At 39.9% G+C, this 26,189-nt stretch overlaps 1 protein-coding gene across 5 annotated transcripts in view; it reads left to right on the top strand.

Annotated features, from left to right (window-relative positions):
• The window catches only part of LOC136865980 (beta-1,4-glucuronyltransferase 1), a 467,674-nt gene that overhangs the window by 368,449 nt on the left and 73,036 nt on the right, over nt 1-26,189 (top strand). For 3 of the 5 annotated variants that reach the window (XM_067142567.2, XM_067142566.2, XM_067142568.2), the window contains one exon: nt 3,991-4,045. The exons of the other annotated variants lie outside the window; for them this stretch is intronic. The gene's annotated coding sequence lies outside the window, so the exon portion shown is untranslated. The remainder of the gene's footprint in view (nt 1-3,990; nt 4,046-26,189) is intronic. 5 annotated transcript variants of the gene reach the window in all.

Below are 26,189 nucleotides of genomic sequence, written 5' to 3'. Positions count from 1 at the left end.
ACCGCTGGGTTCCGTGGTTCAAATCACGGTCACTCAATGTGAGATTTGTGCTGGACGAAGCGGAGGTAGGGCAGGTTTTCCTCCGGGTACTCCGGTTTTCCCTGCCATATTTCATTCCAGCAACACTCTCCAATATCATATCATTTCATTTCATCTGTCCGTCATTAATAATTGCCCCAGAGGAGTGCGCCAGACTTCGGCACCCGTCACAATTCCTATCCTCGCCGCAAGATGTGGCCTTCATTCATTCCATCCCTGACCCGGTCAGTGACTGGAAAATAGGTTGTGGGTATTCTTCTATAAATCGCCAATATAAGCGTGCAGTTATGCTGCAGAAAGCGGTGAAATATGCACTTACTTTAATGCTATTAAATACTCGTATGAAATGAAAACTAGATTCACGCGATTCACAAGACATCAATATATAAAATCATTATCACGAATAAGCAACTGAATAAAAAACAAAACAATCACACTAATACAGCTGCGGCTGTTCCAATAGTACAAACAATCCAGCAACCAGTGGCGTGCGGTGAACGCATTCATTACCGCAGCTGAAAAAATGTTTTTTCAAATGTAAGCAATCGTAGCCTCCACTACACTCTGTAAAGTAAACATTACAGTTATATATAAGGCTGCATTTTTCGTGGTAAGGTCTACCTGAGAAAGATACTGATATTCACGGCAGTGACGACACCATCATAGCTTAAACAATGTATTTACAGTTTCACCCGGTGAATTTTCGTGATAGTACAGTCATGGTTTTCACAAAAATACACTGGAACCATTTGTTTTTAACTTTAAAAGCCTAACCTAAACTTAAATCAGCAAAATTTAACTGGTATTTTACCGTCGATGAAGTTTTATAGTTTCACTCTATTACTGAGTGTATGTACATCAACGACAAACGAGAGAAAATATTCGTCACAAGGTATAACACACCTTATATTAATGAAGAATGCCAGAGAACTCGCGAAACCTACACCTATAATCCAAGAGGAACATTACCAAAAGTCAGGATATACCACCATCGCAGACAACCAAATAAATAATCATTTTACTTCGCGCTTAACTCTGTGTTCATACTAGGCAACCTAATTTTTTTTCTGTTGCTATCGGAAAACATTCTACACGTGCCATCAATGAACTGCTCGAAAAACTTTATACATTCCGAAATTCGAAAATAAAATATATTCTTCTATATTGCAATTTATTTCATAAACTGGGTCTATTTTTATTAGCAAGACGATGTGCAAGTGGCTATACTGTTAACATGTTGATATTTTTCTTGCAGCCTCTAGCGTGTGGCGCTGAACACTTAGTGTCAAGTATTAAAACTAACATGAATTACCGAAAAGGAGGGGAAAGAGAGTGAACGAAGAGTGCTGAAGGCACAGTGTGTATTGCTATACATCCATCACTGTGCCCACTTCAATCACAACAGTCCTGTAACGGGCTGTCTACCTGCAGCAATACGTTAAGCGAGGGGGTGGGGGGATACCATGCTTTGTTTATATCGGGACACCATTTCTGTGCTCGCATGTACCACTATGTTAGGTACACACAATAGGTTTGTGATTAGTAGCAGCAGAGAGCGGTTCACTGTGGGTTTCCAGTACCTGTGATTAGTACCGCTATATGCGGAACGTCACAGGCTTACGTTGCCTGTGATTTGTACCATTAAGTGAGACACACCACGGGTCTGCGTTGTCTGTGATTTTTACCCACTATGTGAGGAACACTACTGGATAGTAAGAGTCCCTGTGATTAGTACACCTATGTGAGATGCACCATGGGTTTGCTTCCCTACGAGTGGCGCCATTATGTGAGAAACACCATAGGTCTGCGTTACCTCTACGACGTACAATATTTGTGAGTAGCACCATAATGTTCGGAACACCGTGAATTTGTCATTGCATTTAGTCTCATTTCGTACCATTAGGGGCTTATGACCTACATGTTAGGCCCCTTTAAACAACAAACATCATCTTCATCATCATCATCATCAGTTCACGCTTATGTCAAACGAATCACAAAGACGCAACCCGCATTTATCTAACTTCTTGATTGACTCTGGTATGATTTGGAATTGTCTTGATAAGCGCCACTTCTCTTTGGACCGTTTCATTGCCGAAAGAGTTCACGGCATTAATTACTTTACATTTTCTTGAAGACTGCTTGTAAAGCATTTTAAAATATGCGTAATAAAAGTTCAAAATGCGCACAATTAATCCGAAATTCGAAACGTATGCACTAATCTCAATTACTGTATATGGAAATATATAAATACACTGCTAAACTTGATAGTTCATCTAGTTTAATTTTCAAATGCACTTCCTCGTCGGTTTTGTAAGCCTACATATCGGCAAACAAAATATGCATTTGCAAACAATTCCGAAGTCTAATTAGCACATACAGGCGACATCGTCATGCTGACGGAGAGGAAAAGTGTTAATTTTCGTACTGCAGTTGATTTAGAAAATGTTGATTCAATTGAAAGTTAGAGAGAAGGCAATTATTAATTGCCACAGCCAGTACAAAGCAAGCTCTCTTGGGACCAGCCCCGCGGTGTAGGGGACAACGCGTCCGCCTGTCACGCGGCGGCCCCGGGTTCGATTCCCGGGTAGGTCAGGGGTTTTAATTGTAAATGATTAATATCCCTGGCCTGGGGACTGGGTGTTTGTGTCGTCCTTCACGTTCCTTTCCTCACATTCAACACTATACACTTCCTCCATTCCAGTTACACGCAGGTTCATATCACATGTTGCAAGTAGGGGCAAAAGATCTCTATAGGTCTACGCCCCTAACAAATAGCATTTAAGAAAAAAACAAGCTCTCCGACGAGGGTGGGTGGTGTTTGTAAACATTCCTAAAGATCAGTGAAATTACTAGGCTTTGTTTCAGAAATAAAAATTAATTTGTGTTTAAGAATATCAGATGTTATTCTCTATAGAGTAATAAATAAGTTACAATATTGTGAGCAACTGCAAAATGACCTCGATAATGTTGTGAGACGAACAATAGGCAATGGTATGATGATAAACGGGGTTAAGTCAGGTTGTGAGTTTCACAAATAGGAAAAGTCTTCCCAGTTTTAATTACTGCATTCATGGGGTGAAAGTTCCTTATGGGGATCATTGTAACTACGTAAGTGTTAATATAAGGAAAGCTCTTCATTGGGGTAATCACATAAATGGGATTGTAAATTAAGGATACAGATCTCTGCACATGGTTGTCAACTCATCCCGGGGGAAAACCAGACCAGTCTTTTTTTTTCTTTTACAGTAACCTACTAAGGTTTGACACAAGATAAGTCATTCCGTCATAATATTGAAGAAATAGCCAGATTTTATTTATAGATTATTCAAGAATACAAAACACTATTTAGAACCAGGCAAGTTGAGTTATCTTGTCAATATTTTGAATATTGTTAAAAAAATGTGGCATCAACCAGATAATTCAGATTCTTATGTGTAGTATATTTTCTGTAGTTAGTGTGGACAATATTATCTAGTAAATTAATTATCGGCCGTGAATTTACACAGCTGTTTCTGTTAAAGAGAACTATTGCATCTTAATAGCTAACAATATAAAAATGTGTCCTTGCACGGTTTAGTTTTTACTGGTCCACATAAGAAAATAATGCTTGATCAATATAGGACAAGCCAGTTTCATGCACGATTCAAACCAGATACTTCATTTATTTTGGAATTAAACAAATTCCAACGAAACCATTATTTAAAAAAGCTGGTTTATATAATGCAGAATGGTCTGACAACATTTGGCGAATCAAGGATTTCGTGTTCTTTATAAGCAAAAAATTCTTCCCCTGAGAACTTCCATGTTTTTTACTAATCTTGTTATCCCCTGGGATAAGAGAAATTTTGTATACCTGTCATCTGTTTCTGAGCTAAAGCAGTTTTATCTTTAAGAATATCTAAAAACGTTTGCTCAATTGTGTGTATTTAACAATATTTACCTTTATTTCAGGTGAGAGAGCTAATTCTGGCGCCGATGACGTGCTGCTTCCTTGGCCGGCTTGGTGGTGAGTCAAGTAGCAGTATTAGTCTTCTGGGGATCCGCTCATTCGAAGTTGTGATTGTACGAATCTTTTCTTTTTTCTAGTTGTTTTACGTCGCACCGACACAGACAGGTCTTACGGCGACGATGGGACAGGAAAGAGCTAGGAGGGGGAAGGAAGCGCCCGTGGCCTTAATTTGCCTGGTGTGAAAATGGGAAACCACGGAAAACCATCTTCAGGGCTGCCGACAGTGGGGTTCGAACCTACTATCTCCCGAATACTGGATACTGGCCGCACTTAAGCGACTGCAGCTATCGAGCTCGGTACGAATCTTTTAATATAGTTTCATTGTGGGTTATGAATAGAACAGAACTTTCGCTGCTGATTACCGTTCGTGTTTGTTAATACCTTCCTGGACGATTTGCTAGTGAATTTAGACGTTCCTTCTCCCGCTACTCTGACTCTGTCAGTGCAGTCTTGGAAAAATATACTCAAAAAGGCCTTATGAGAACGTCACTATACATACACATAGTGCTTGGTATACTCGTACATACACATAGTGCTTGTGATGTCTTTTCTAGTCGTGGTGGTTTACCTGGAAGGACGGGAGTTTGATTCCCCGTTAGAAAGTCCAAAAATTTAGGATGGAGAATTCCACTGCTGGAAGGCACATAGCCCAGAGCTTAACTCAGTTTATACCAAAAGTTAGAACCAGGTTAATTTCCTGCAGGCGAAGGCGGTCTTCCAATGCATCACACTTAGTGCCGTGTTTACGGATTGTAGAAGTATTCCACCTTCACTCCTAATAATGTTATTGTCTTTTTATGTCCCATTAACCACGGTTTTTGGAGACACCGAGGTGCCGGAATTCTGTACAGCAGGAATTCTATAACGTGCCAGTAAATCTACCTACACGAGGCTGACGTATTTGAACACCTTCAAATACCACTGGACTGAGCCAGGATCGAACCTGCCAAGTTGGGATCAGAAAGCCAGCGCATCAACCGTCTGAGCCACTCAGCCCGGCCCTTCCACTCCTCTAAGGGGTAATAATAATAATAATAATAATAATAATAATAATAATAATAATAATAATAATAATAATTGTTTTGTCAACAGACATTTCCACCATGCTAACAAGTTGAAGATAGTGGGGAGATCGATCAAAGTCGGCCTCAGGAATAAAACTAAGGTATTGAGCCTTAGAGGTTGCTTCAAGATGTTTCCTGGTTGTTATTTTACGGCTTTAATGATATTTGTATGAGAAGAAACCACAGGAAATCCATCAAGTAACAGAAAAAAATCAGACACTATTAGAGAAAGATTAAAATTCTATGGTCTCCGGATCAGGATGGATAAAAGTAGGCTAACAAAGAAAATAATTACTTTCGCAATATCTCTAAAAAATCACAACAGCTGGCTTACAGAAATAATAAAAAAAATCTTCAGGAAATTGGCATAAATAAAGATATCTTGCAAGGCAGAAAAAAAGGTCAGAAATCTCATAAACACAAATTTGCTGATCAACCTAAAAGACAAGCTACAGGATGAAGAAATTTTGGGAAGACAAGAAGAAACGTTGTGCTAAACAAGTTCACACGCGCTCCTATGTTGGGCATAACGAATCAAATAATAATCAAATAATAATAATAATAATAATAATAAGTATCGGCTATCCCGTTCTTCCGTAATGTAGCGAGAGTAACATAACTTCTAGGGGTTCTGATAAGTCGTACCCCTAATGTTTGTGCAAATCTCACAGCAGAACTATTATGCGTGTGTGCCTTAGACACCGCCCCTTAGTTCGGCTCCATGGCTAAATGGTTAGCGTACCGGCCTTTGGTCACAGGTGTCCTGGTTTCGATTCCCGGCAGATTGTACTTCTTACTGACTCTAGTATAGAGTCTAACCTATTAATTTTCGATAACCTGAAACTCTGCCTAAACGTCCGGGGTCTACTTCGTTTGATTTCGAGACTTTATACCCGGAGATACGAAGTGTTAAAAGATTAGTTTTACAAATGTAATTATTTTAACGTAGTTGTTTATTTTTATAAGCATTTTACATCGTAATTGTTTAGTCATATGGTGGTGGTGGTGGTGGTGGTGGTGGTGGTATGATTACGAACTTGGGCAAACTTTTGCCTGTGTATTGTTCTTCTAGGTAGTAGACTGTTTCTTGTCCTTGAGTGCAAGACAAATTGGCTGTAGTCAGTTTGAACACAGGCTACGTAAAATTGAGATCAAGGTTCTGAGCGGATGTTCAGTGTCTTGACTAGCTTACAATAAACTCTCCAGCCATTACACCTCCTCCCTACAGCTTAAAACAAACTGTTCGAACATCACATGAAGACTTTATTTCTCATTCCTCTCTGAAGGCTAAACATCGTTATTTTAAGCCGTGAAAATATAAACTTAAAAATATACTAAAATTAATGGAAGACCCGAACTAACGTACATCACTTCTTAAATCGTTTTATTTATATCGTAGACTAAGAGCTACTGTAGTTGTATCCATCCTTTGGAAGAGGGAAGAAAAGTTACGTCATCATCTAGTTATACGAGGTTTTGAGTATCTGAAGCACTGGAACATACATGAATTGAATCGGCTCATGCTAAAAGGATCTCCGTCATAAAATGAGCAAAAACGAGTTAAGCCCGATAACACGTTAACGAAGGGTAGATGCAACATGCTAATCGGACTTCACTTCTATGTGTGTCTGCCTTAGACACCGCCCCTTAGTCCGGTTTCATGGGTAAATGGTCAGCGTACTGGTCACAGGGGTCCTGGGTTCGATTCTCGGCAGGATCGAGAATTTTAACCATCGTTGGGACTGGGTGTATGTGTCTTCATCATCATTCCAGCCTCATCACGTCGCGCGGGTCGGCTACGGGCGTTAAATCAAAACGACCTGCACCTGGCGAGTCGAACTTGTCCTCGGACACTCTCGGCACTAAATGCCATACGCCATTTCATTTTTACCACCCCTTAGACACTGAAATTTTAAAAATTGAAACGCTGAAATCTCTAAAATAAAATGAAATTATAAATAATTTATAAGTAAGTTTTGATTTGTACCCACGTAGAAGCTTGACAAAATCGAAGAATAATATGCTGTAAGCATTAGGCCCTGGTTGGTAGTGTGGCCTGGTAAGGAGGGGAAACAAACTTGCCAGCCCACTACATGTAGGCCTATTTCTTAGCTCGGTGAGTCTGGCTGGGTCGTCTTCATGACATGACGGTCAAGGACTGAACATACACGTAAAACACAACATTAGGGAGGAGTACCTCACAGTGGCCACACGTGGCTTGACGAGGGCACTCAACTCTATTGCTCTTCAGGAACTAGGTCATAGCCACGAAGACCTCAGAGGATAGACTCCCTATGCTGTAAGAGGAATTTTATGGTCTCGTGAAATAGATCACATGAAAGGTCGGCGATGCCTAAGTGGAATGGTTCGATTCCGGGTCATAGGCATCCTCAGTACAAGCTTCCAGCGCACCTTTTATTGCAGAGTTGTTTTGTCGACTTGACGACAGACTTGGAAAGCTACACCAGTGTGAGATTCCATGTTAAAATCTCGGCGCCAACAGCGATTATCGTGAGTAGTGGCTTTTCTTCCAACTACCTCCCTCCCCCTCTCTCAATCAATCAATCAATCAATCAATCAATCAATCAATCAATCAATCAATTTATCTCTCAACATCAGAGCACAATGTATAGGCCTAAAATAGAAAACATTGCTTTTTATTACTATTTATTTGCAGATAAACGAGGCCAAAGGATGGCCAGTGAGCAGTCCATATCGCTGTTTCGTAATTCACCGACATCCGCAAAGTGTGGTGGAGTCCAACAAGCGTTTCCTTATGACAAAAACAGGGATTCCATATCCTTCTATATTAGCAATCCATGGGTGTGAAAAGACTTGTAGAAATCCGATTCGGCATGACCCCGGAACAGTATACTCTATCTTAACCAGAATATAGCCTGAATATATGGCAGTGCCCCAGCGAGGTTGTATTACGTAGCAAATGAGCTCTTGTAAGTGTTCCTTTATTGAGGGGAAAATGAGCAAAATGACGTTCCTGACCTTGAGAAGACAATGCATAAAACTTTCAGGACATTAATTTTCTAATGGCCTTCTCTAGGGAAACTGCCTGAGGTATTCTACAGTGAATCAGAAACAATACTGAAAACTTCCCCCCACTCCTGAACAAAAATGGAAAAAAACGCGACTGTTGCGTAATGTTGCGCTTAGAATAGTCTTCGGCGTATTAAGTATCCTCATGTTCTGCGGTGGAAAGGATAGCTACAATTTTCCTATATTTCACGTAAATCACACAAATGGAAGAAAAATTTATATATATAAAAGAACTACTGCTCTTGGATGTTATTCATATAGGGTGCAGTTTGTCCTCTTTCCATTTTCTCAGTGTCTATATACTGTAGGATAGGCGGTAAGGAAAACCAAAGAGGAATTACAGTCTAAGGAGAGGAAATCAAAACCCTGAGATTTACAGAGGATATTGTTTTATCTGAGTCTGCAGAAGGTATGGTCAGTCTTGGAGAAGGAGTACAAGATAAAAATACATCAGTCCAAAACAGAAGTAATGGAGTGCAGTCGAACGAAGTCAGGCGATGCAGGAAATATTAAATGAGGAAATGAACACTTAAAGGAAGTAGATGGATATTGGGTAGTGGTGTAACTAACAACGGGGGATGTAAGGAGGAAATAAAATGAAGACTAGCACAAGCAAGGAAAGCCTTTCTTAAGAAAATAAATGTTCTCACTTCGAGCATTGATATAGGAGTTAGAAAGACTTTCATCTGAAGCGTGGCATTGTATGGAAGTGAAACAAGGACAAATAACTAGCTCAGAAAGAAAGAGAATAGAAGGTTTTGAAATGTGGTGTTACAGAAGGATGCTTTAAGGTGAGATGGATAGATTGAATGACGAATGAAAAGATACCGAATCGAGGAGGAGATCGATTTGGCTAAATTTAACCTGAAGAAGACACATCTTAAGACGCCCAGGACTTTTTCAGTCTGTTTTGAGGGAAGTGTAGGAAAAACGGTAGGGGTAAATTAAGGTATGAATATGACAAGCACATTAGAACAGACGTATATAGTAGTTACGTAAAAATGAAAAGGTTAGCACCAGTTAAATGCCATGGTGAGCTGCAGCAAACCAGTCTGACCTGATAACCCAAAAAACAATAATATATTGTTGAGGAAGGGCGAAACAGTGCTTTTTGCAGTACTTCAGGCATATTTTTAGTCAGTTTCTAGTTTATAAGTATGCAAAGATAAGAAATAGGAGATTGTTGTTCATCCCTTTCCACAACCCTTGGGAAGAACGGATACCTATTATCTGCACACCTTTTCTGGATAGATTTACACCCTAGTCCTGAATAGGTCGACCTCGGCAATCTTCGAGATTCGTATTGGCAACCTTTGAACACAAACTATGAATCGAGTATGCATCGCCGTGCGACATCTGGCGTACACTTTACGTACTGGTGTTGTTTACATAACAGAGCCACCATACAGGTTAGAAGGTAACATGAGTGCGGAAAATAATCCTAGTACATCACAGGAACCACCAGGTACTCCTAAACAGAAATGACCATCAAGACTTATACACAGCGAGGGACGTAAAATAATAGCACACGTCACAAAGTGCTGTGCGATGGAAAAAAAAATGTTATTTGCTTTACGTCCCACTAACTACTTTTTAAGGTCTTAGGAGACGCCGAGGTGCCGGAATTTAGTCCCTCAGGAGTTCTTTTACGTGCCAGTAAATCTACCGACACGGGGCTGTGGTATTTGAGCACCTTCAAATACCACCGGACTGAGCCAGGATCGAACCTGCCAAGTTGGGGTTAGAAGGCCAGCGCCTTAACCGTCTGAGCCACTCAGTCCAAAAAAAAAAAAAAAACAGCTGCTCGTACCCCTAAACAAGTCTATCCAACGTGCTGCCGCGTATACGGGAAAATCCGTGGCCACTATTCATAGGATTATGGCATTTACTGCCTCTCACCCCGGCGATTCACCACGCACACCTGGTAAAAAGAGGTAGGTCTGTCTAACCAGTCTACCTAATCTGTTCAAACTAATATCATTATGGATACTAGTCGGTTGTCATGTGCAAGTGTTATATGATGTTCTCCTCTTTCTCGTAGGAAGAGAACGCACGGGAAGATAGAACTGGACGATCGCGAAAAACGAGTGATAAGGGACACCATCGAACACTTCTATACCGTCCAAAAAGTGGTGCCTACTTTGAAGAAACTGACACCTGTGCTGCAGAACGAAATTAAGTGGAAGTGGAGCCCAACATCTCTCCGAAAAGTGTTGAAAGGTATGGATTTTGTGTGGAAGAAGGTCCAAAACAAACGTGTGTTATTGCTGGAGCGGGCAGACGTCGTTGATTGGCGAGCACGATTCCTCGTCCAAATTAAACATGCTAGGGAAGAAGGTAAGGAAGTGTTTTACTTGGACGAGCCCTGGATTGTCAATAATATAACAACTGGAAAATTCTGGCAGAGAGGACAAGATGTTGTGGATGTTACAGCATAGGGATCCTCTTCGAAACGGCTAATCATTGCAAGTGTTGGATCTGAGAAAGGGTTCATTAGCTAAGCACAATTAATATTTGAAGCCAGAAGTACCCAACGCGATTACCGTGGCCAAATGAATGCCCATAATTTTGAGAAATGGTTCAGAACATCCGTGCTCCCTAATTTGCCTCCTGCATCTGTGATAGTGATGGATAATGCACCATATCATTCTCGACAGGTGGATAAATTACCATCGAGGTATGATACACGAGTGACAATGGTCCAGTGGCTACAGGGGAAAAGCATTGTCTGCGACACAAATCAAAGGAAAGAGGCCCTGTATAGATTAGTTCAGGAAAACAGGCCTCCTGAAACAAGTTATGCTGTTGACGTCATGGCTGCTGAACACGGTCACGTCGTCCTTCGTCTTCCCCCATACAACTGTGATCTGAACGCCATGGAATTGGCATGGGCAATTTTTTTTTTTGCTAGGGGCTTTACGTCGCACCGACACAGATAGGTCTTATGGCGACGATGGAATAGGAAAGGCCTAGGAGTTGGAAGGAAGCGGCCGTGGCCTTAATTAAGGTACAGCCCCAGCATTTGCCTGGTGTGAAAATGGGAAACCACGGAAAACCATGTTCAGGGCTGCCGATAGTGGGATTCGAACCTACTATCTCCCGGATGCAAGCTCACAGCCGCGCGCCTCTACGCGCACGGCCAACTCGCCCGGTATGGGCAAAAATAAAACGCGAGTTCAGAGGACACAATATAACGGGAGACATGTCAGCAGGAAACCTACGACGACTGACCATCTAGGCATTCAACTCAGTATCTGCCGAAGATTGGAAAGGGTACTGCAGACAGGTGCACGAACGGGAAGAAGATTACTGGAGGCACGACGGTGTCATGGAAATAGCCCTGGACGATGTTATAATTAATAGTACGGCAGAGAACAGTGACGATTGTGAGAGTGATGTATCTGAGAATTCAACTGAATAAAGTTGTAGCAAATACATATCGATCAATCATATCAATTCACTTCCGATTTCATTTTCATTCAGTTGGCAGTACTACCGGTACCGCGAGAGCTCCCTCCTTGCTCCTCACCCCGGACGGAAATCTATCGATAAAAAGTGCGCAGATAATAAGCTTCTCCGAAGGTGTTTAGCAGTCGAGGAGTATGTCTGAAGCAATCATCAGCTGATAACAAACTAACTTGATAATGGTAACATACATTAGCAGAGGTTTTGTAATTTTAAAATGAGTAATAAATATAGGAAAGGAGTAACTTTTAAAATATGACTGTCATTGTCGAGTAGTAATAAATATTTACAATGTCGTTAATGTTTCAGCATTGATTCACCTTATCGGCCGTGTTCTTCTAGGGCGTGCCAGATAAAGCACAAGTGGGACAATCATGAGTATCAGAGGGCAAGGTAACTATTCGGCTTATCCGAAGGTGCACTTCTTTAACATACCAAGTTTTATTATCCGAAACTGTGCGAGTGAAGCAAATTTTATTCGTTAAAGACAAAATGTTCATTCATAGATGTGCCCTTCATTTTTTCTTTAATCAGTTTGGCAAACTTTCTTGATAATTTTAGCATTTTAAAACTGAAGTGTTCAAGAATTTATCGGTTTGGAAATGCAATATTGTTTGTTTAATGCCCATTCTAACTCATAACAGATACAGGGATAAAAATTAAATTCCCCGAAAGGAAATCATAATTTAATTTCGTCGATTGAGAATCTTTTAGTCTTCAAGCTCTATAGGACTTTTCAGCAGAGAAATTACCAGCGTTTTGCCCCAGTGTAGCAATGGGCTCATCAGTTGGATTGCTACATATTTTCAAGACGTTGACGGTTAGTGCGCCGTTGAGACAGTACTGTAAGTCTCCTATGTAGGACAATGCATTAACGGAGCACTAGAAGAGGAAAATATTCTACATACATACATCTTCATTATAGATTGTTACGCCTTTCAACGTTCAGTCTGCAAGCGTCTTTGAATCTTTGAACGCCGCCACAAACTTCTAACTAGTTGTGTCACGTTTAGTTTTATACCTCTTATCTTTAAATCGTTAGAAACGTAGTCAACCATCGTCGCCTTGGTCCCCTTCTACTTACTTCCCCCCTCCGTAACAGAGTCGATCATTCTTCTAGGTAACTTACCCCCCCTCCATTCGCCTCACATGTCCCCATCACCGAAGCCGGTGTATGCGTACAGCTTCATTCATAGAGTTCATTCCTAACTTAGCCTTTATCTCCTAATTTCGAGTGCCCTCCTATCATTGTTCCCACCTGTATGTACCAACAATTATCCTCGCTACTGTCATGTCTTCGGTTGCCCTGATTTTGTTGCAAATTTATCCCGTATTGTGGAAACATTTATTCCAGTGAAGTAAAGAGCAACATTAAATAAAATAGCTAGATGTGCAAAAGTAAAAACAATGAAGAGCCAAGTAACTGGACAAAAACGATCTGCAACGAATCTGTATTTCCGAAAGTAGTACACGGGAAGGTTTTAATGCCTAGGGCCATTAAAATTTTACCGAGGCATTTCTTTTGTCAATCACGTGTATGATTTTTCAGTTAAACACGGAGGAAATCTATAAAATCATGGGTGTATGGATGCATTGAAGGGCAATACAAGACGCTATAAAAAGTATTACACGGTCTAAATATCATTTATTACGTTTTTTTTTGGTCGAATATAACCGTCCCTTATAATCTGCAACTAACACTGCAACTACGGACAACCAGTCTGAAGGTTGGCATGATATATCAGCGCATCCGGGATTCACTGCGACGTCGGGGCGATGCATGTATCAATGGCGACTCCTGACTTCTGGTTTAGGAGATGTAACCGAAAAGCATTGCAAACATCAACGCAAACAGTCAGTCATTCCATCTACATTTTTCATAAGAAAACAACGAACAAGACCAACAGAAAAGTTTATTTAGTCTAATCCATTGGTCTGTTTCATAAATATTAGAGTTGAAATGGCGAACACACGACTTAAGTTGGATGCGGTCTTCCTTCATTTATAATTCTGCTTTTCTCCGTAAAATTGTATTAAATGGTTCTCTTAATAATCGTTCAATTACATAGTTAGAATGAAATTCTGATTGCGCGGTGAGACGCGTGACCCTGGCGCTCCTACATCCATTCCTTCTGAACTACTCTCTGATCGGTGTGATGTAATTTCAAAATCGCATCATTCCCGCATTTTCTTTGTTATTTACACTACAAGGACACGAAACTGAATCATTTATATAACAACACACGTTTGTCATACCGGTATATCATGTATAGCAAAATAAAAGAACCACTGACAAGCAAGAACGAAATAGCAAATGAATCCCGGCCACACATGATACCTTAAAGGATTCCACCTTGCACCGCCCTTTTGACGGATGTGAGTGTTCGTTCCGCATTCCAACCCCACGAAAGAGATTAAGGCAATCGCCTAGGTGGCAGATTCCCTATCTGTTGTATTCCTAGACTTTTCTTAAATGTTTACAAAGAAATTGGAAATGTATTGAACATCTCCGTTGGTAAGTTATTCCAATCCCTAACTCCCCTTCCTATAAACGAATACTTACCCCAATTTGCCCTCTTGAATTCCAGTTTTATCTTCATATTTTGATCTTTCCTACTTATAAAAACACCACTCAAACTTATTCCACTACCAATGTCATTCCACGCCATCTCTCCAGTACATCTCGGAACATACGACTTAGTCGAGCTCGTCTCCTTTCTCCCAAGTCTTCCCAGCCCAAACTTTGCAGCATTTTTGTAACGCTACTCTTTTTTGTCGGAAATCATCCAGAGCAAATGGAGCTGCTTTTCTTTGGATTTTTTTTTCAGTTCTTGAATCAAGTAATCCTGGTGAGGATCATATACACTGCAACCATACTCTAGTTGGGGTCTTACCAGAGACTTAACGAGATCCAATGCTTGTGCTGCCATCTCTGGAGTAGTTTGGAAATTAGTAACGGTCACTAGCCAACGACGCTCGTTCGATCCATCTGAGTATCGATAACTGTGCGTTTGAATTTTTATATAAATAACTTCCATTAAAATATAAACAATGAACTTATTATTCGTTGAGAGGATAAGGGATGTAACACATCTATGGCATGTATCAATGTTAACGGAGGGCATTTACAACATTTCGTGTAAGGAAGAGTTTCTTGTCGTATGCTAGTATGTTCTGTTCCTGTCTGTTTCCCATGATTAATGAACTATGTAGAGTTTTAGAAAATTAGTTCGAACATGGAAATAAAGCGTTTCCGGACCCCATTTTCGTATATTTTCTTCTACGTGTGAAGAATATTGTGTCCTATTACCGGGAGAGTTGGCCGTGCGATTAGCGGCGCGCAGCTGTGAGCTTGCATTCGCATGATCGTGGGTTCCAATACCACTGTCGGCCGGCCTGAAGATGGTTTTTCGTTGTTTCCCATTTTCACACCAGACCTTAAGGCTACGGCCACATCCTTCTCACTCCTAGGTCTTTCCTATTCCATTGTCGCCGCAAGTCCTATCTGTGTCGGTGTGACCTAAAGCAAGTTGCAAGAAAAAAAAAACCACACCCTGTATAAATAAATGCTCGTTTATTTATAGAGGACCAATATTTCATACTACATAATATTTTAGCGTGTATTAAAGACGACATAGAAGTATCAAAACCAGTGTTTTATGTAACTGTAAAAATAAAATTATCGGTATATTTGTATAATGCTTTCGCAAGGTAATTGTAAGTCATTATCGCTTAACTTCTCCGAACCATCCAGCTATTTTTCAGCAATTCATTACAGCACTGATGTTGTTTTACGACAAAGTGATTACCATTAAATTTCGGGTACGTTACTTAATCGTTCCCCCAAGTTTCATTGGAATCTGTCCGGTCTAACTTGTGGAACACTTTGTATAATATTACATCATAGTTACAAAACATGAAACTCATAAAATAAATTAGGCAGTAACTAATTTCATGAAGCTATAAATGGAAAATATAAAACAGAGAGTGACATACTTCGCTCGATTACGCACAGTTATTGTTATTGATTTTAAGTCCCATTATTTTTACGGTTTTCGGAGTTACGCAAAATTGATTGCTTCTGTATTTCTTGTTTTTGTAGATTAATTCGTCAGACATTCATTTTCATTTAAGCGACGTTTACAAGTAGTTGACAGGGCGAGTTGGCCGTGCGCTTAGGTGCGCGCAGCTGTGAGCTTGCATCCGGGAGATAGTGAGTTCCAACCCCACTGTCGGCAGCCCTGAAGATGGTTTTCCGTGGTTTCACACCAGGCAAATGCTGGGGCTACGCCTTAATTAAGGCCACGGCCGCTTCCTTCACACTCCTAGGTCTTTCCCATCCCATCGTCAACATAAGACCTACCTCTGTCGGTGTGACGTAAAACAAATTGTAAAAACAAAACAAAAAAACAAGTAGTTGAGGACGAATTTCGTAGTTGGTTGATCTCTTAATAAGTGAACTAATGCTGAATGAGTGAGAAAAGCGAACAAATACAAAAATGATCCTATTTACTAGGTTTTTAGGATATTGGACTGCGATGTTTAATAACTTGGCTTGTTGGCCCATTTGTTGTTCCGTTTTACGGAACATGTCTTTCTTGTTCGGAATTTGAACTTCCAGTTGGCACAATGTCTCAGGTTTTTATTATTATTATTATTATTATTATTATTATTATTATTATTATTATTATTGTTATTACTGGTTTTATGTCCTACTAACTGCTTTTGAGCCAGGCTGAGTGGCTCAAGATGGTTGAGGCGCTGCCTTCTGACCCCCACACGGCAGGTTCAATCCTGGCTCAATCCGGTGGTATTCGAAGGTGATCAAATGCGTCAACCTCGGGTGGGTAGATATACTGGCACGTAAAATAACTCCTGAGGGACTACATTCCGGCACCTCGGCGTCTTCGAAAATCGTAAAAGTAGTTAGTGGGACTTAAAGCCAATATTATTATTACTACTGTTAAAGTCAATAAATAAATAAATAAATAAATAAATAAATCTAGCGGGAAGATAGGAATTGTGCGGGCTGCCGAAGCCTGTCCCACTCCTCTGGGGCGATAATTCATGACTGACAGATGAAATGAAATGGTATTGGAGAGTGTTGCTGGAATGAAAGATGACAGGGGAACACCGAAGTACCTGTAGAAAAAACTGTCCCGCCTCCGCTTTGACCAGCACAAATCTCACATGGAGTGATCGTGATTTGAACCACGGAACCCAGCGCTAAGAGGCAGACGCTCTGCCATCTGTGTGAGACAAGTATTCTCATATAAAGAATTCAGCTTCTTCACTTCTGTTTAACTGCCCTCCCCCTCCCCTCCCCCTCCCCTCCCCCTCCCCAATCCCAAATACTAATTTTCATATCTGTTAACATTTTCTGTTTTAGAGACATAAGTATCCTCATTAAAAGGATTAAACAACTTTTCGATTCCTCCCCCCCCCCCCCCCACTTAAGTGGATTTTCCGAAATCAAAAATATGCGTGTTTATTTATTTATTTATTTATTTATTTATTTATTTTTAAAGGAGATTCCAAATGCCAATGTTCACGCCTTTAAACTGTTACGTTTTTGTGATACAGGTACACTCGTTCAAAAAAATGCACCCCACCCCCCTTTTCACCCCCTTAGCGACGGAATATCCAAAAATCCTTCCTTAGCACCTACACTGCACTATAAATGTATTCCCAAAATTTCATTATTTTATGTCCATTGGTTTTGGTTCGGTGATGATGAATCGGTCAGTACATGCTATTTTATATGTATGTGATATTGTTGTGTGTCTTAATAAACTTGCTAACAGTGTACCGTCTGTAACATGTGGCGGACAGACGATGGGCTTCATCATTGATTTCAGCAACGAAACTTAGACGAGCATGTACCAGATACTTTTTATCAGTAAAAGAATCTTAAACTGCCGTTCTATTTCTTTTTGAAGTTTCCTGCAATTGACTGAACTCCAGAGTACACTCGAATCTTTTGACTTCTTTTATTAAGGTTGCGGTTGTTCATCTTCCCAAGGTATTTTTGGTTTATGGCACCAAATCTGGGAAAACCACGTGGTTGACGAGGAACTCCTTTAAGTCACGTACGAGTACCTTTGCACCTGTCGTATCTTACAATTGTGAGAATACGTGCTGCAGACAGGGCTTGGGAATGCAGTCAACCGTAACGTCTGCATTCAAAGTGCGGTTACTGCTCCAACTTCATCATTATCCACGAACCGTATTTCAGTTTTCTTGCTGTACATTTTAGTCGTTTACACGTTGGGTCAAATCAATAGCTCCCTGGATCTCCAGCGGAAAGACGAACATGAGGCTTCTATTACGTTTTCTGCGTTTAGTATAATAATAATAATAATAATAATAATAATAATAATAATAATAATAATAATAATAATAATAATAATAATAATAATAATAATTCTTTCAAGAAGACGAAGTACGTAAGGAATATCTGAATAGCACCTCAAAACCTAATAACAGAGTACGGTAAAATAGAAAAATAGTTTCAGATATCTTGGTGAGATAGGGCAGATGAAAACTAGTGAGAAAGAAGCTAACAACAGCTGGCGAGAGAAGATGGCCGCAGCTTTTCGTGGGACGCATGCCCCATACAAGAAAAAAAAGGCAATCTCAAGAAAAGCTAAACTCAGGCACTATAACATTGTGATCACACTCGAGTGTCTGTACGCAAGTGTGTGTCTCAGAATGACAGGAAAGGCTGGACTGAGACAAGCAGAGAAATCTGAGCGCGAGGTCCTTCACAAAATAATGCGTTCTAAGATAACAGATGGACAGTATAGACTCTGAGAAAGAAAACAGCCATACAGAGATAATGAACTGCTGATGGAGTCTATAAGGAAACGACGACTGAAGTTCTACGGACATCTGTTCAGGATGGATGCAACCCGAATAAGGAAGCAGATTTGCAATGTATTGGACAACGAACCTAACGTCTCAGATAAATGGTTCAAGGAGGTAAGGAAGGACCTCAAGAGCATGGGACTGAATCAGGAGGAAATCTCTAACTGATCAAAATACAAGTCAGTGATCAACAACTTTAAGGGCTTCCACGATCATCAAAAGCAGAACATTGGCTGGACAGAAGAATCCAACGTTTTCGGGCTGAAAAAATAACACTCTTAGAAATGCCTTATATTGTAGTTACTTGGCGTGGTCTCTAATGGATCTAGATAATAATAATAATAATAATAATAATAATAATAATAATAATAATAATAATAATAATAATAATAATAAAAATTGTTCCGAGGTATCTGTGGAACAGCAGAGGTGAAAGAAGGTGCGGGCTGGAATGGGTCTAACTACAAGACCGAAAGATGAATTTTAAAATTTAAATAAAGGTTATATTTTCAACTGATAACAAATTTTAACAATTAACAATTTCCACTAGGTGAAACAAAGAAAATCAGGTACAATGCAACTTTACAAAGAAAGCACCAGTTAACGGGTCTTTACAAATTCTGGGCTACGGGCCCACATTCATCAATCCTTGAGCTCTCAGCTCACAACCACAAAATACCAAAGGGCAGAAAACCCTTAATTACATGGAGCTCTTGCTCCCGCTTAGTAAAGTCAAGCCTCCTAGAAGCACCTTCCAAAATACCAGAAAGAGCTGACCTGCTCTCAATTTTACAAGCCTATCAAAGGCCACAACAAACTTTACTTCTAACTGCCCTCAAGGCACACTTACAAAGAAACAGGGGTATTTGTACCCAACCTACAGGGCCTTCGCATGAAGAAAAAAAAACATCCAGTTAAATTACTGGCCCAAAGTACAGAAAGGACTGGAGGCGTGAACCTGCACTCCTAAATACACATTTTTAAAACCTAAGTGCGCTAGGCCGATATACAGGGGCTAATCCCAAGCTAGGGAGGTGAATCGTATGAGAAACTTTAATACATTAAGGAAGAGAAGACACGGTCACGAAAACGTAGTCACCTCAATTTCAAATGAAGGGGAGCTCGAGAGGGTAAAGCACTCTCTATCCCCGAATTAAAGTTCAAGAAAACTGAAGTTTGCCAGGAAAAGGGTTTACATGTTTAATAGTTTACATATTAAAGGTTTCGAACCTTCCCCGAGAGTTAAACTGGTGAGCTAGCAAGAAATAAAGATGTTAAAAGGCCATTACCTTGTTGAAGAGCTGCTGCCTGAAATAAGAGGCGCTTCCCGCCCCCTGCTACATATTCACACACTGAATTAGATGTTACACGAGTGGCCCGGAGACAAGAAAATCAGCAGTTTTAGACCCTCGTGGAAAATTCGAGACCTTTCAGGAATGAATAGACACACCCACTCAATTTTATTGGTTGACTAAGAGTTACACATGGAAATTCGAAGAAGAAAGCTATGATTGGAGGAAAATTAATTACAGAAATTACTGATTGGCTAAATTCAAAACAGGCGGAAGGAAAGGATTAATATTGCCAACCCACAAACCACAGAACAAAATTTAGTAAAGGCAAAACATATGAATACAACATTTCTCCAAGAAGGTTCATTCCTTTACACCAGAGTGCGTTATCATAGTTTTTGGTAGAGACATCTGTTACAGAATGTCCACACTTCTTGATCAATGAAAAACAAAATCAAATCAAAAACACAGTGACATCTTCTGATAACCAGTAGAGTTGATTCCTTTTTTAAAGTTCAGAGCTTCTCCTGTATAGGAGTTTCAATTGGCGCAAGATTTGAACTTGCGTCGTAGAGGTGTACCGCCCGGTACAATAATAATAATAATAATAATAATAATAATAATAATAATAATAATAATAATTGTACCGGGAGGTATACCCCAACGCAGCGCATTTAAATCTAGCGCCTATAAGAACTCTACTGGTGAAACAGTGCAATTGAAACTAGACCAACTTATAAATTTACTCAGAAGATGTCACCACTAAAATATGATATAATTTTGTATTGTGAAGTTTCCTGAACTGACTGTATTTCTACTTATTTTGTTTGTCATTCATCAAGTAGTTTGGATATTCTTCCATAGATATCACTGCTAAAAGCTATGATCATGCACCCTGGCGTGAAGTGAAAGAACTTTTGATTTAAAGAAGTTTTGTATTCATAAGTTTTTTACTAATCGAAGTTCATTTATTTTTGGGTTGGCAATATTTATCTTTTCTTTCCGCCAGTTTTGAATCCAGCCAATCCCTAATTTCTGTAATTAATTTTCTACGAATCATTCTTCGTCTTCTTCTTCTTTGATTTTGAGTGTAACTTTTAAATGAACCAATAAAATTGAGTGGGTGTGGCTAGTTAATCTTGAACGGTCTCGTTGAACTTTCTTCGAGGGTTTATAAACTGCGGATTTTCACGCCTCTTGGCCAATTGATCGTCATCTTACTGAGTATGTGTGTCAAGCAGGAGACGGGAGGCCTCTTCGTCAGCTGCTAGAACTTCTATAAGGTAATGGCCACTTAACATCCTTATTTCTTGCTAGCTCCGCAGTTTAACTCGAAGGAAAGGTCCGAATCTTGAACTATGTAATCAACTTCTCTAAAATGTAAATCTTCTTTCGGCCAATGTAAAAATTTCATAAACCTTTAACGGTAAATCGGGGATAGAGAGTGATGTACCCTCTCGAGCTCCCCTTCATCTTGATTTGAGGTGCAACGCTTTTGTTTCTGCAATGTGTTAGTTATGTCCATGCGTGCTACCTCAGTAGTTTGGGAATAGCCCCTGTTTCGTCGGCCAAGTGCCCTATAGGTTCTCATTTCTTTTTTTGGACCTCGGTCTTCGACTCCATTCAAATTGTACTCGGGCCGTTTATTTAACCTGTTCTTTTTTCACTAAGGCCCTGTAGGTTGGGTACGAGATACCTCTGTGTAAAAAGATTTCTATTTGTAAATAGCGCCTTGTACGGCCTGAGATTATTAGATTTTCATGTAATGTTGCCTTGAGTAGGCTTGGAAAAACTGAGAGCCTGTTCGCTCTTGTTCAATGTTTTGTAAGAATTATGAATGCCTGGTGAAGGCAGGATGTTGTAATGTTGGGAGCAAGTGCTCTTTGAATTATGGAATTTCTGCCCTTAAGAAAATTTGTGCTTTTGTAAATTTGAGCTGGTAGCTCAGGAAATGTAAAGTTAGGGGCTTTAAGACCAAGGTATTAAGGTTCTGAATATCGGTTATTTTACCAATGTTGTTTAACGTTTGCTTCTTGTACAAATTGTCAATTTTGGTGTCTAAAAATGTAACCTTCAGTTTGTTTTGAATTCTATTCTTGACATTGTAGTTAGACCCATTCATCCCGGCACCTTCTTTCACCTCTGCGATACGCGATAAACCCCGGAATAATAATAATAATAATAATAATAATAATAATAATAATAATAATAATAAAAGAGGAAAATCTTGAGGAAAATACTAAGACCTAGATAAGTGGGACAAGAATTTAGATTGCGATCATATGCGGAAGTACAGAAAGACAGAGAAAATCACATCATTTAAAAAAGGGAAGACTGTTTCTACTAACACATCGAAATAATGCCACCAGAGAAAGCAACTAAGGTAATTTTGGAATACGTAGAGAACGGGAAGAGACAAATTAATTGGCTTAATTGAAGGACATGGAGGAAAAGAACATGCCTTAGGATGCAGTATATAATAGACGGGATCTGGAGATCAAGAAAGATCACACTGATAGGTAAAACGGACGGGTAACATCTGGTTGCAAGAACGTAAAGAAGCCCATTCCGAAAGGATGAAAAAATACCCGGCTGATCGAAAGAAGAACCAGAAATGAATGATGTTTAACGTGGTCCATAATATTCCGTAACGGAAATAAATAAAAATTATAATTGATAGTAATAAATTATTATTATTTCTGCCTCTGTGGTGAGTGGTTAGTGTGATTGGCTGCCACTTCCGGAGGCACGGGTTTGATTCCCGGCTCTCATACGAAATTTGAAAAGTGGGACGAGGGCTGGAACGGGGTCCACTCATCCTCGAGAGGTCAACTGAGAAGCGGGGTGTGATTCCCAACTCAGCCATCCTCGAAGTGGTTTTTTGTGCTTTCATACTTCTCCTCCGGGCAAATACTGGGCTAGTTCCTAACTTGAGGCCACAGTTCCGTCCCCCTTCTTCATTACCTGTCCCTTCCAATCGTCCCATTCCCCACAAGACCCGTGTTCAGCATAGTAGGTGAGGCCGCCTGGGCGAGGTACTGGTCCTTATTCCCAGGTGGATCCCGTCGACCCAAAGTCTCGCGCCTCCAGGACACTGCCCTTGAGGCGGTATAGGTGGGATCACATGCTGAGTCAGAGGGATAAACCAGCCCTGCAGGGTAAACGGATAAAGGAATTATTATTATTATTATTATTATTATTACGGGGTTACCCGTGGAGCAGAAAGAGGTTAAAGAAGGTGCGGGCTGGAATGGGTCCAACTGCCAAATCAAAATTAATTTAAAACTTAAACTGAAGGATATATTATCAGAATTTCAAACTTAACAAATTTTCATCATAATAATGAAACATCAGGTACAGTGATAATCATAAAACAAGTCTAGGAAAAGACAGGATTAGTGGTTTTAACAGATCTTGGGCTTCAAGCCCTCGCTTTACTTTTCCTGAGCTCCTAGCTCAAATTTACAAAAGAGCACAAATTTGTAGAAGGGCAGAAATCCCCTAATTCAAAGAGCACTTGCTCCCAAAATTACAACATCTAGCCTTCAAGAGGCATTCATAAACCTTACAAAACTTTTGAAAAAGAGCGAACCGGCTCTGTTTTCCACGCCTACTCGAGGCAACCTCAATTTACAATTACAGGCCTCTCAAGGCACTATTTTCAAATGTAACTTATTTTTACAGGTGTATTAAATACCCAACCTACTGGGCCTTCGTGGGATAAGAATAACAGATTAAATTAATGTCCCGAACACAAAATGAATGGAGGCGTATACTTGCACTTCTAGATTTGAACACTTAAAACCTAAAGGGCACTCGGCCGATGAAACAGAGGCCATTCCCAAACTACTGAGGTGACTCGTATAAGGGTAAATCAGTGCATTACGGACAGGAAGAAAAACAGTTACAAAACGTAGTCACCTCAAACCAAGATGAAGGGGAGCTCGAGAGGGTACATCACTCTCTATCCCCGATTTACAGTCAAAGATTTCATGAAACTTTTTACATTAGCCGGCAGAAGTTACATTTTATAAACGTAGGTTACATGGTTAAAGATTCGGACCTTCCCCTTGGAATTAGCTGCGGCGGTAGCGACAACAAGAAAGATGGAATTATGTGGCCATACCTGGTAGCAGTTCAAGCTGCCGACGAAAAGGCCGCCCGCCTCCTGCTTAACACACAGACACTCAGATAGGTCTCGATAAATTGGCCAAGAAACGTGAAAATCCGCAGTTTATAAACCCTCATGGAAGGTTCGAGACCATTCAAGATTAAACTAGCCACACCCTCTCAAGTTTATTGGTTAATTTCAAAGTTACACACAGAATCGAAGAAGAAGCCGGTGATAGGTGGAAAATTAATTGCAGAAATTAGGGATTAGCTAGATTCAAAACTGGAGGAAATAAAAAGGAAATATTGCCAACCCAAAAAGAAATGAACATCAATCAGAAAAAACTTATAATTCAAAAAACGTTTTGTATTCATAAGTTCTTACACCTCGCACCAGGGTGCATGTTCATAGTTTTAGTAGTGTCATCTGTGGGAAAAATTCCCAAACTTCTTGATGGATAGCGAACAAAACTAGTAGAAATTCAGTCAGTTCAGGAAACTTCACAATAACAAAATTACATCTTATTTCTGTGGTGATATCTTCTGAGTAAATTTCTAAGTTGGTGTTGTTTCATTTTCATTGTTTTACCAATAGAGGAGTTCATTTAGGCGCGGAATTTGAATGCGCGGCGTTGGGGTGCACCTCCCGGTTGTTGTTATTATTATTATTATTATTATTATTATTATTATTATTATTATTATTATTATTATTATTATTATTATTATTATTATTATTGTCCCACGTAATGTGTTATGAAAGTGAAACTCAAGATAGTAGTAACAGCGATTCAGTCCTTACCGCCCACGTGCTGATCGAGTTGCACGCAATGGTTAGAGAAATTCAGGAAGGTCCACCAAACATCCACCCCAAAACATTATTGAATTGTACCGAAAGTCAACTTCGCTGTAACAGTAAAGTAATGTAGAAGAGAAAGCAAGGTATCTGGAGAACACTTTTTATTCAATATATATTTCCTGTATTTACATACTTATTCTGACACGAAATACCCCTTCGAGAGGCTTCGTGCTATAGCTACACTCCTGACATATTAGAACAATGGATGTTGTCACCAACCAGGGCGTGTGCAGACAGTGGAAATAGTATTTTTTTTAAATATTGGAATTATATGGGTTCTTGAAAGAGGCAGTTGTTTTTATTAATTAAAGAAAGCCTCATTTTTGCACCCCCAGTGACTGGAAAACAGGACAAACCTATGGCGGTGCCAAAATGAGTAGTTTATCAGCACAGACGCTGGTTGTATCTTCAAAGATGATATAACAAACAACAACCACAACGTTAAAATATGACTAAAATACCGCAATAAAAAAAAAGTACAAGCCTTTGTAAGCCTTTCGAGCTGTTGCTTAGAAAAACACTTTTACTTATAGGACATTAATTATTATCTAAACCATGTTACTCGTTATAAGTGCAAGCGACCTGATAACCTACAAGCTGCTCGTAAGACCTCCACAGGATTGCTCTTGTTCTTGTAATACCTTACAAGAAAGTTTATGCAACCTCTTTTGTAATTGTTTTAATATCCGACCATAGCTCATCCATCTCCACTTTCACCTCGAGTGGCACAGTTATTTCTTATCTCCGTGTCTCGTTCATGTAAGAGCAGGAAGAAAATTCCCAGTTCGTGTGCAGAAAGAAGCATAGGTGAATTATTTTCCGCAATTGTGTCCGGTTCCTGAGCGGGATGGTCAGCTTAGTGGCCTTCGATTCAGAGGTAGCTGGTTCAATTCCCGGCTAGGTCGGGGGGTTGAAGCTGCTTTCAGTCAATTCCTCTATCTCGAGAGCTGGAGAGAGAGAGAGAGAGAGAGAGAGAGAGAGAGAGAGAGAGAGATTCTTAATTCGTAAGTCGCTACAATCTAGGCCATAAATAATCTTATTCAAGCTGAGAGAAATGGTGGTAGACTGTAGGGATAGAGGTCTGAACCTAGCTAAATTAAGGAAACGTTTGGGGGGGGGGGCATTTATAAAAATATTGGATTGAAATAGTACAGTACCTTGTCAAGCAACATTCCCGTTTCCTCGGCGTGTCCAAAAACCGTAAATATAGATAGTGTGACGCGTAGACTTATTATTATTATTATTATTATTATTATTATTTTGGAAACTCATGATGTACGTGACAGTGCGTCGTGTACAAGTATGAATTTAGTGGAAATAATTAAGTGCTGCGTAATTCATTCTCACATTAATTCATTTACGCAAGCTGGCTACGTATTGGGCATCCTGGTAAGCTCGTTTAAAAGAGGCTAATGCGCAGTTTCTTTCATTTGGAT

This window comes from Anabrus simplex, chromosome 3 (genome assembly GCF_040414725.1).
Source record: "Anabrus simplex isolate iqAnaSimp1 chromosome 3, ASM4041472v1, whole genome shotgun sequence".
NCBI lineage: Eukaryota > Metazoa > Arthropoda > Insecta > Orthoptera > Tettigoniidae > Anabrus > Anabrus simplex.
This window is presented reverse-complemented; position numbering and strand designations above follow the sequence as displayed.